A 12,934-nucleotide genomic window follows, 5' to 3' on the forward strand; every position below is an offset into this window, starting at 1 on the left:
ACCAATGGGTGGTTCCTTCCCAAGATTTTCAAGTGTATATGAAACATACAACATATTTACATATTGTATTATTTTGTACAGTTGTAAATTACAATAAATAAATAAAAAAAAAAAAAAAATATTAGGATATTTTCTCGCTTCGTTTATACGAACCGTTTTTGTACTTTACTTACAATATACAAAGTATATTTATAACCTACATTAACTGAAAAATCATTTCTGTGTTCCAAGAACAGTTATAATAGTATGCAATAATATTAATTCCCAATTATTAACCTTAGCCGATAATTGTGGCTGTTGGATTATGCAGCAGTTTGCCAGCTGGTGGTGCAGTGGGTATTCAGCCATTAATTACGATTTCGCTTCGATAGTCAGCAATACCAGAACCGATGGGCTCCTTGGGCAATGCTGGCTGCACAGCTCCGGTAGGGAGAGTGCTCTTCTTAACTTTTCTTAATGCTTATTTTAGAGTATGTTTAATTTATATCCATGTTTAATTTTCCTACTGTAAATTCAAGATTTTCTAAATACTTTTTAAATGGAAAAAAAAATCTCTATGAAAAATGAAAACATCATTAATAATTGTATGCAATCAGTTAATCAATTAAGTTAATCATAGGGTCATAAAATTAAAGGTTTTACATTTGTAACATGTAAGTCAAAACAAAAACGTTGAACATCGGCTTAATTTTTTCCCTGTAAATAGTTTTTGATTTAACAGATATATTGATGCATATGTGATAATAATCGCAGTTTTAAAGTCAGAATGAACGTATTTAAATAGGTAATTATACTCATAATTTTTAATTTTTATTAAGATTTTATTCGAAAATGCTAGAGGTTATTTATTTATTCAGAAAATTTCAAAAAAATTGAATTTTAACAAATTCATTGAATGAAGTAGCTTATGAGCTATAACTGTTCAATTTTGTAATTATTTCTAGAGATAAAACTATTAATTTAATTTATATGATACTGCTCATATGCAAATACTACTAGAATAAACCTAAAGTATAAGTAATTTGAAAAAAACAGCTGATGATTGAATAATAACACCATGTACACTGTTATAAAATATATTAATGAATATTATTGATAGAGCCTTCATTTTGTAGTTAATTTATTCTTTCAGCTGTTTTAGTAGCACATACATAAAAACGTGTTTGCGGTATAAAATACTCCTTTATTTATACCTATAGAAGATGTTATTTCCATAAGCATGAAAATATATGGTATTTTTTCCGCTTTAGCATTTACTAATACTTGTTATTTTACATCATATGAGTACATTTATATTTCCAATACAGCTATTCAATCAATATTAGAGCAGAATTATGTTGAATGACATGAAGACAACCTAGGGAAGACCTATAATATGAGGGTTAATGGAGAAGTATCGTAATAAGAATCGATCCAGAAATCAAATCGGATTGAATGTTCCATTCGATTTAGTCCAATCTGTTTGTAGCCACGGAACGGCTCCGCCCCACCGGCCAAGTCAAATTGAATACGATGCCTGGGTGTATTTTCAATTGTTTTATAAATTCCAAAGAGGAATATTTAGGAACCAATTTAATGTAGAATTGATTTTGGAATTTGTACAAACAGATAATTACATTCAGTATCAAAGTGAAATTAATAACGCATGCCATATTCAGACAAGATTCATTAAAGGAAAATATAAATTATGAGGGGGCGAGCGATTTTTGTTTACGGTACATCGAAAGTGGCTTAACTGAATTTCCTTCATTTTTCTAAAATTTGTCCTCAACCAAATATTTTGTAGCCTAGAAAATAAGAAAACTAAATATATGTTTTAAAAAGATTGTATGTAATAAATTTCCTAGTTGGTTCTGGAAAGTATTTATCTAAATAAACATTTATTTCATGAAATGGTTCTTTATAAACATTTAGAATATTTTTGTAGAGAATTGTTACCTTGAATAGATAATAGGCTGTAAAAATTTAATGCGTTGAGCTTTCACATGCCACAATATGTTGTTCCTTTTGTACGTTTCAAAACAGCTATTTCTGTATTTTTAGGTATAGAAATACTTTCCCATACTATATATATATATAACATTTATTTTCTATTATTATTTTTTAGGTATGGTTACCTTTATCAAATTAACAAAATTAAAGGAACTGTAGAGGAGGATTTTTCGAAAATTCCTCTTTTCATTGAGTATAAGACCTATTTGATATAAAAGACCTCTTATGTTTACATCGTCGCTACCAGCAATACGATTTTTTTTTTAAATTATGTAACATCTCAAGCATCTACCTGTAATTTTTATCATGTAATATATCGTTTTAGTTATGCAAAACATTTGATTTATAGCTAAACTGTTCACAAACACACACACGAACCGTTTTGCTGCAAGATCGGGTTAGTGGGAAAAATTGTCTAGTTCTGTTGAAAACTCGAAAATGAGTATATTTGAAATTGTTCACGATCGCAATACTTCTACTTCCCCTTACTACATAGTCCATTTATAAGTAAGTGTTTGTGGAAGCTCCCTCAAACACTGATGCTGTCATCTAGTGGCAAAAAAAGGATGCTGTAAGCTCAATATCCAATGAGCAAGAGGACAGGTACCCTATGAGTGTGAAGAAAGCCATTGATGAGTGAACACAGACTAAGGCAACTACATTTTGCTGGTTGGGAACTATCTCACCCAAGATGAGTGATTAGTTAATTCAACACAGCTAGGCGAACAAAATCGAAATGAGAGAATCAAACATAATAAAAGATCTAATCTTCAAGTTCCACAGAAAATCTCAATATCTCACAAGCCTATCAAGTAAATTGTAATAAAATTCATTAATCTATGTAATCAATAATCAAAATTTAACTAAGCTAGCCACTTCACATTGCAAACTATTTTCGTTAAACCATTGTTACAAATGTTAATTGTATAAACAATTGTTTTATAACCATTCCAAGTATAGAGGCTTTTATTTTTATTTTGATATGCTTAATTTATTTTTAAATCCACTAAATACAGCCCACTTAATAAAAACCCAGAACCAGTCTTTATAAACAACAATTGTCGAAGATTTTGGTTTACCCCAGGCTGTGGTGATTGAACAGTTAGTGAAAATAATTTTTTCTCATTCTTCGATTAATTTTATTATCTGGAACTAAAACCAATACATAACACAAAAATAGGAATATGTATAAAATAATAAATATGAATATCCTTTCATTTATGTTTATTATTGTATATATATTCCGTTCATTCATATTATTATTATTTTTTATTTTTTATTTTATTTATATGTTTTTATTTTATTTTTTTAAAGCCGAGACTCCCATTCGAGTCTTCTACTGCCTAATCATGATTGGGGGTCAAAGTTTTTCATTTTGTGGGACCGCCACTCAATGAAAAAAGTCAATGTCCTAGGCCGAGTCCAAACCGGCACCGCCAATAGACATCAAATGAGTAAGGCTATGTCTTGGCTACTGAGCTACGGGTGGCCCATTCATATTATTGTATACACCGCTCAAGCTTACCTTTTGCTATCTTCGTGAAAATAGAAGTTTCTAGATTGAATGTATTTACAAAAAGAGAAATTTACCCAGCGAGAAAGGCCATACATTAATTGAACTCCATTCTTATTTTTTTGTACTGCAAACAGCAAAATAAAGAATAAATTTTTTTCTCCAAGTATTAATTAACAACTACCAGGCATTTTATAGCAATTGAAGAATTATATATAAACTAAAATTTGGTCACTTAATATATACTTAACACTATCTTTTAATTATTGTTTCAAACTACTTAACTCTTTCCAACTGTCAGCCACCAGTATATAAAAAATTCTCATACGTTTCGAACTGAAGAATGATTACGTAAATTCTTCAATACTGGGGATGTGTGAAAATGAAGGCTCGATTTTATTTTCCCCGTAAAATACAAACATCTTTAACAAGGAAAATTCAGAGTGTTATTGTTGGAAGCGATCCAGAAATTCCTTTCCTTTAAAAACATGAGAGTAAATCATAGGTCATGTGACACGGTCTCCTTTTTGACCAGCTCGCTATGAATTCAAATTCAAATCTATAAATAATACAAATAATAACTACATTAACATTACTTTATTATTAACGGTACACTTATACAAATAATCTTGTATGCGGTTTCCAGATTCAGTTTCAAGAATATTAACTTACTTATATCCATATTTTTAATTTGAAGTAAATATTTGAAAACAGTTCTTTGACCTTGACCGTTTCTTTTAAAACATATTAAAAAGTATATCAAAATATATTGCATAATCAATGAATACATAAAATTTATTAAATATTGAACTAATGATGGGTAATTGGAATGGTATATAATAAAACAAAAGGGGAGATACCAATCCGATCTTATATTTCATATTTCAGTGGGGCCGAATTCTTATTCATGTAAATGTATAAACCTCTCTTTATAGCTATGCCGATAGCAATTAATTTTTTTTAAATATTTTGATTTTATTTAATTTATATATTACCGAAGGCAAGAAAGCTGCATATTGATTCAAAAAAATGTCCTCGGGATCGAAAGTTTTCATTCATATTTTACATTTCAACCGACAAGAAACAAATTTGACTTCATGTCTGTTCCTTTGGATGGATGTCATTCTGAGGTCAGTTAGGGCAAAGTCGATCGAACCATCAATAAGATTTTTTAAAAGTCTAAATTTGGTTGAAAGTTATTATATAATGTTTAGTTATTATATCAGGAATTGGAAAAGAATTAGCGTAAAATTGGATCAACATTTAACATTTAGTAACATTAACATTTAGTAGGTAGAAAATGGAGTTGTTTTTATTATAATATAAAAGTGGAAAAAGATATCTCTGTTTTAAATATTACTTTTCTGAAATTTTTCCCAACGGTTGCATCAGTTTTATAATGAAGTAATACCAATAAACTGGCAAAGCCTTGTGTAAATTTTATCTTATTCGTTTACTATTTACTAAAATAGTACATTTTGATCGAAAAAACTTCCTGGTAGCAGCTATATTTTAACAACGGCTTACGTCAATTGATAAGGTACAAAATAGAAATATGCAGAAAACTGATATTTTCCAAAAATAGAGATTTTGATACAAGTTAATTGTTGTTTCTTAACATTTAGTAGGTAGAAGATGGAATTATTGTTATTATTGTATCAAAATGAAAAAAAATATTTCTGTTTTAAATATTACTTTTCAGAAATTGTTACCAACAGTTGCATCATTTTTATAAAGAAGTAATACCAATAAACTGGCAAAGCCTTAATATATTCAATTTCTATATTTAATTTTTTTTTTACGTACTGCTCATTTCCATGTAACTCTAATTTTTTTAAACAATCATGTTATTCTGTCATAATGTCCAAAAGTTCATAATTTATTTCGTTGTGATTTATGCGGTCATTATTCTATTTATCTATTTCGTTAACTTATGCCCTTTAAAAAAGAAAATATTATATGCTTAGATCATTTATTTAAACCTTATCCTCTATTTATGTATTTGCTTTATAATTGTTAGATAGTTGTTTTTTATCTTGATCTTTGTCCCCTTTCTAATGTAGCTCAGTTCTGACTATATGATCGATCAACTAAAATATCTATGGCCCATGAAGTACCATTAATCTCTTATATTAATTCATTCATGCAGACTATTGTTTTAGCCAAAGGGATTTATCAGGAATCTTTACCTAGGAAAGTATAAATAATTTATGAAGCAGAATGCATTCAAGAAATTTATTCATCCGTTACACCAGTGCTTTTTTGTAATCAAGATTCTAAAAATGTCGAATCGTTAGAGTTGAAAAATGGTCTATATAAAAACCAGTTATAACCAGCTAGCCGGCCGGAGTGGGCCGAACCGTACCACAACTGTTCCTTAGGCAGCCTCTAAGTTTCTAAATGTAAATTGGCCCTGTATTTACCGTAAACAATTCAGGAGAAAGGTTCTTGTATTTGTTCATATGTTATTCCTTAGCGTAGCGGTTCCCATACTTTTTTGTTCCGCGGTCGGGACAAAATATAATTCGTACCACTCTTGCAGGACTCAAAATAATTTTTTCAGCACCCTCGTCAAGCTAAAATTATAAAAATGTCGCTACAATGTTCCGTAGATCGAATGATTATGTAGTAAAATAAGAAAACATAGTCCAAATGAATGCTGGAAGCCAGAAAGAAATATTTGCTATTTTTACTTATTTTTTTAATATTTTGAGAAAATGACGTTCTCTTGGTTTCCGTACCCACTTTAGAAACTGCTTCCTTAATGACAGCCTTAGAATGCGGGGAATTGATCATAGATAAGTATTTTTGGAAAGTTATTATCGATTTTCACCCTCTTAAAAAAGAAAAGATTTTTCTTATTTATGTACTCTCTTTAGGTTGAAGATATCTTTATCCACTGCGAAGAAGTTAGTAAGTCATTCAAGGTAGGTAGGGATATAGTTTCTTTCTGACATACCTTTGAAAATTAAATGTATCATTGATCAATACTGTGCCTATATTATTGTAATTTTTAATATATTTTTAATTAACTGTTGAGTAACTGCGCGTTGTTTTTGTTAGAAACAGTTATTGATATATCATTATATTTATATGCATTGTGTACATATATAGTTTTTTTTTGTTTCAGTTTGGCCAGCGCAGACATGAGGTAAAAAATCTTTCATGTTCTACATAGAAAACCATAGAACCCACTACTAAATAATGGTAGAATATCTTTTTGTTTTATACTGCTTTATTTTAACTATATAATGCTAGATAACTGATAACAATAATTAAGGAATATTCTATCAAAAAGTAATTTATCCACTTCTAAAAAGTAAAAGGTATTTTAATAAATAAAATTTTACACATAAAACTTTTTCGGTTTATTTCAAAATTTAATTTGTTGTCAAAAAGGTGTTACATATCAACATTTTAAATACAAATTTAACTTGACTACTTGAGATGACTTTTCCGAATACCTTTAAATGAAATACTCCTAACTTATTTTATTTATTTTTTTTAATAAATCGATATTTTGATAAAATTATAAAACTAATATTAAGTTTTATCTCTATCCTATCGAGGTGGGTGTTCCCCAAAGCATTGTTCGAGTCCTGTTCTCTTTACTGCTGATATTTACATTAATCCTGGTACGTTGCTGACAACATTTGGCGCCGATACAGCCATTTTATCCTTCCATCCTAATCCTATATCAGCCTCATCCAATTTCTAAACAAACCTCATCCAGATGAAACAATATTGCAACTAATGGAAGATAAAAGTTAATGAATCGAAATGCATCCCTGTGCCTTTTATCCTCCACCCCAGCTTTTTACTTTACCCAGATCAAACACAATGCAATATCTTGACTTCATCGTAGACAAAAGACTTACTTGGAACCAACATAGTAGACTTAAAAGACAACCCAAATCCTCTGGTTCATCGGTAGCTGGTTCCATACATCCCTACAATTCACCTCGAAGGTAGAAAGGGCATTGACCAAGACACATATTGTAAAATAAACTGGATAATTAGAATTTTAGCCAGATTTAGTGTTTGCAGTTTTAGTGCACTTAATCAGCCCCCACTGGCTTAGTACCGTTGACGCAGTGAGTGGGCTGCGCTAGGATCTCAAAGAGTCCTGCTCTACCCCTCTTGCGTTAGGGATTGAGCAGGCTCAGTGATCCTCAAGTCAAGTGTGTAAATAATACTCAAGATAATATAAATGTTATTAGTAGTTATATTTTATTGTTACATTAGTTCAAAATTTTGCTATTTTATTTTATCCTTATTTATCTACATACACACTGTGATCGTTTTATTTTACTTATCTTTCTGTTTTTATACATACAGAGTTATTTTTTTTTTTTAATATTTACCAATTTAGTTCTTTTTTTTTTCAATTTTGTCATGACTGTGGAGATTTATCATTATTATTTATTTTCCAAGGTTGCTGCAGATTATAATGTATATGAACATATGTATATTAACATTTTATATTTAATTATTTTTTACTCTTATTGGCGAAACTATATTCTTTTAACTACAAACTTTACCTACATTCCAATCGGAATCATCCTTCTCCATTCATGAGATTGTTTCATGATTAGAAATTCGTCTTTCTACTTCTCCTCTCCTCTCTGGAATTCGATTCCGCATCGACTTCTGTTTAACCCAGATCGTCCCGTCTCGGTCTGCTGACTTACCATAATCTAAGTTTTTAAACTGACTAATACAAAATTACTTGGGAATGTCAAGGTAAAATACTTAAAACTGAGGGAGAAAATTGTCCCTGCTCCATGAAATTCTGAATCCGAGGATATTCTATTAATTTGAGATCTGTAGGACCGGAAAAAAAAACCGGTTTTGAGGTTTAGGCAATAAGTATATGTGATATTTGGAATTATTACTGTCCTAAATAATTATTACCATTATAATATTGGTAAGATAGGTTTCATAATTTAATATATTTCTTTATTTGCCAAAACATAGACATAATATTAGGTAAGTTTAACTAACGCAAACAAAAAATTATTTCTGAACTTATTAATGATTAAAAAATTGATATCATTCCAATATTCATATCTCCAATCCAGATTATGTATTTATTTTTATTATAGTGACTGACAAATCCAAAGAAATATGTATGAAGTTTATATGTTTAATTCAAGAAAGTTTGATTGTATAAGAGAATAAAGAAGCTAATTTTTCCCTATATTAGGTTTTAACTGTACAGTTCTAATTACATTAATTTGTCTTATGTTCACTTTTATGTAGTCATTTCATGTCATGAAATATTATTCCATAATGAACCTATCACTCATGTAAACCGTTTGAAATAATTAAAATTAACTACCATTCCATAGAGAACAATGCGTTTATATTCTAAAGCAGTAAACAGAATGATCTAGATAGCAATGCGTGTAATGAAATATTCCGTGCAGGAGCTTTGTTTCCCTCCCACGACATTATGTCCTACTTTTTAATCTGCATTACATAGTTTCCCTCGAAATGAGTTACAATACATTATTTATTTCTTCTAAATGCATATAAAATAATACCCCATTATTATATAAATTTATTTTATTACAGAATTTATTTTAAGTTACTACAATAATATTTTTTTAGTTATTTTGGGTAGGATACCGGCGTGTAGTCAGAACTAATACAGTAAGGTAATATACTGTTTTAATGTATGACAATTTTACGATCTAAGATTTAGGGTAAACAAAGAAATGAGTAAAATAAATAAGAATGTAAAAATGGTTATGTAAAAATGAAGTTTTAGATATTCTACTTTTTAGATTAAGTTATGTAAAATATTTGGTTAGAAATAACAGCTTCCTCTGTTCAAATTAGCCAGCCACAAGCATACTCAACAATTTAAACTCATTTGAAAATAATGAATCCGATAAATCATATTAATTAATTAATAATTTTTTTAATGAAAATTGATGTTATTACATTTTTTAATTAAAAAATTTCCAGAATATAAAATTGTTGTAATTTAATTTTCAAACTGCCTTATAACATGCTCAACGGTTTATTTAAAATTAATTATTTTTGAATAATTACCCCCAATATTTCCTTTTGGAACGTCAATCGATTAAGAGTTTCATATAGTGCAATTTAGGATATTTAATTGAACTGCAAATGATTATAACAAAACCTAAGAAAAATAATGTAATTGAAAAGAATGTTTTTATTTTAAAATTAAAAGTGTTACACACTTACACGGGTATTTCAAGCTTTAAAAATTATTATAGAGATGAAAACCATTTTGTAATAATTTACAGGATACCTTGCCCAATTTTTGTAATCGTTTTAATACGAATTAAATTTTCTGAATTCCCCACTAAAATCATTTCTTAAGATTTTGGTCAATGTGCGAAATATTTAAGGCAGTAGGAAAAGAACAGTACCCATTCATAATTTTGTAAAATTAATGAAAATCGCTGTAAATGATTTTTTTTTTTTTGAGGTTTAAAGTTTTTTCAAATATATAACAGAAAATAAAAACAAAAGCATACAAATTGTTTTTAATAATATACTACTGTAACGTAATATGAATGAAATTTTCATTATGTTTTCATTAAACCTTATGAAAAATCATAAAACTTTTGAAGGAATTAATAAAAATAAAATATATCAAAAATGCGTTTTAATAACAATGAAAACTAAACGAAAAATTTGGTGCAGCACGCCAATTATAAAACTTTCAGTTACTATCCTACTTCGAGTTGAAATTAATCCTCACTAATTTCAAAAAGATATTCTTCATTATCAGAGTAAGTTAATTAGCAAATCCATTCCAATTCATCTCTCTATTATATAAACAATTTATTTGTAATCACCTTGTAATATTTTATATGACAGTAAAAATGGGAATAATATAGAATACATGTAAATTACTGTAATTCAATTATACCAACGAGTATTACAATTAAATGAAGAGTTGTGTAATTTGTAAAATAGAGATTGGTCCTTGGCGGACTGGGTGTACTGCTCTAGTAATTTATGTTTATCTCTTTTTTATTTTAAATATCTTATTATTATTAAATAATAAGCTGAGGTGGTTGATTATTTCCAATGATAATTTCCAATGATATTAAAGGCACTTCAGATAAAGTCATTCTGAAAATTTAGCATTTAAGCTTTGTCATGCAATTAGTTAAAAAATCGTTTTATTAAGTTCGCTATGCCTACGGAATTCTGATTATTTAAATAAAACTTATAATTGTAGATCGAACGATTGAAAAATCCTTCTGGAAATAAATAAAAGAGCGTAGCCCAGTGACAGGAATCGAGCTCAGTGACCATCACTAATTATCAGGGGACCCAATTAAGGTGACATGGAGCGTGGATCCAGCTGAGTTATCGTGGCCCGGGGCCAATGATGCATGGGGTGTACCAGGACCGGGCAGCACCCTATATGGTCATGGTATCCTCGACCGGTATATCTTGCACAATACTCGGACCAAAGCTCACCATTCTCCATGGTGGAAGCCAACTGCTGTGGTAAAACATTTCATGTTATTTCAAATGTTAAAACTCTAGTACGAATTTAATGTCCGCTCAAAACCATAGACGAAGAATTAATTATTTTTTATAATGGAAGAACTTTTATGAGTCAATATTCAATTGAAACATGATTAATTAAACGAAAAGCTATAGAAAAACAATCCAGAATATTTCATCACAATCATTTATGAATTTTAAATTAAACTGTTTATAATCTCAGTAGAAGGATGAATTATTTTAAAGGCATATAAACATTTATGAGTATTTTCATTTCCGATCTTCTACTAGTAGCCCTGATGAATGCTAGAAACTCTGGCCGAAACGTTGGCACTATTAATAGTCCCTATAGTTACTAGTTCTCTCAACTTATTTGTGTTAATTAATGACCGCACCCCCAACCATCTTCTCCGAATATATAAACATTTTTGTTTAATCTTTTATTAATAATTTATATTTTTTATATTTTCGATTTTATGTTTTTATTCTAGCATAGAATGTTAATTCATTTTTTAATGAAGCTCTTGAGTCCATCAACAAATATTTCTAATATTGCAAGTAAAATACCAGGAAAACTTTCCGATTACATAGATATTGATGATCCCTGGTATTCCCTGTTTTTTTTTTTTCTGAAATCCTTTGTTAACAGATATTTCAATTAATAAAATTCCACACTGTATAAACCTCATAGAACATCATCGGCGTTTTGTTATAAAATAGAATTGAATTTTTAACAGACAGTAATTCGGAAAAAATACTCTACCGGTCTACCGAAGTGACAGATCATTTTAAAAGGTTTAAATCAAGTTTTGAATAATTCCAGACGCATTTACTAGAAAAACAATTATCACGTTGGTGTAACTATAACTGAAACTCTGCTTTTCCTTTACACCAGCACACCTAGTCTCCAAAAATTAAGAAGTGGGATAGGGAAAACCCTTAAATATGGATTTTCATAAATTCCAGAATATATTTTACCTGGCCCACTTTACAACTAAATACTAAAACGGATCATTAGAAAAACGGAAGAAGACCTAATTTACACTAAGAATTACAGGTACAAGCAGATATTTACAGATTACTTGAAAATAAAATCATACAATATTCAAATTCACCATACAAAGGGCACCGTTTGGGTGGTCCTGAAAAAAATGGACGTTTCCGTAAAACCTTAAAAACGTAAAAAATTATAATGGTAATTGGGTATCGAAAACTAAATAACTAGATGATAAAGAGAAATTTTCATTACCGAACATCGAAGCATTATTTGAAAAAATTGGGGAGCTTACTTTTCAGCCATCGATTTGGAGTCCTATTGGCAATTCCTACGAAACCTTTCGGTCTCAAAAATGCTCCACCCACGTTTCAAAGAACGATAAACATGATTTTTTTTACGAAAAACCAACGTCCTCGTCTAAATGGATGATATTACAGTTTTCTCTGACTGTGTAGACGAACATAATAAACATTGAAAATGATGTTATGTTAAATTAAAGTCCCAAAATCTTAAAATACAACTTGATAAGACCCAATTCTGTAAAAAGGAACTTCTTAATAAATAAAATAATATAATTTCAGATAATAAAATTCAACCTAACCATACTAAATTAGAAGCCATAACAAAATTCCCTACACCTATAAATGAAAAAGATGTGATTGAAGAACAGAATATGTAAAACTGAAAAATCCTTAAATAGGTAATAAAATGAATGTCTACTGTTAAAGAAAGAGGGGAAAACTTGCAGCCAAAATAAAAGATGAATTGGAAAACAGGAGTTGACTTTATATTGACAATAATACAGTAGACTCTCAATCAAAATGTTTCATGTATTCTATTTTTATTAATTGTATAAAAATATAAATTAAGGTATTTCAATACTAGGCTTATTATTATAATATAGTAATAAAAAATTATAATCATAACTA

This window comes from Halyomorpha halys, unplaced genomic scaffold (genome assembly GCF_000696795.3).
Source record: "Halyomorpha halys isolate HHAL.00 unplaced genomic scaffold, Hhal_1.1 Scaffold1072.1, whole genome shotgun sequence".
In the NCBI taxonomy this organism is placed as follows: domain Eukaryota; kingdom Metazoa; phylum Arthropoda; class Insecta; order Hemiptera; family Pentatomidae; genus Halyomorpha; species Halyomorpha halys.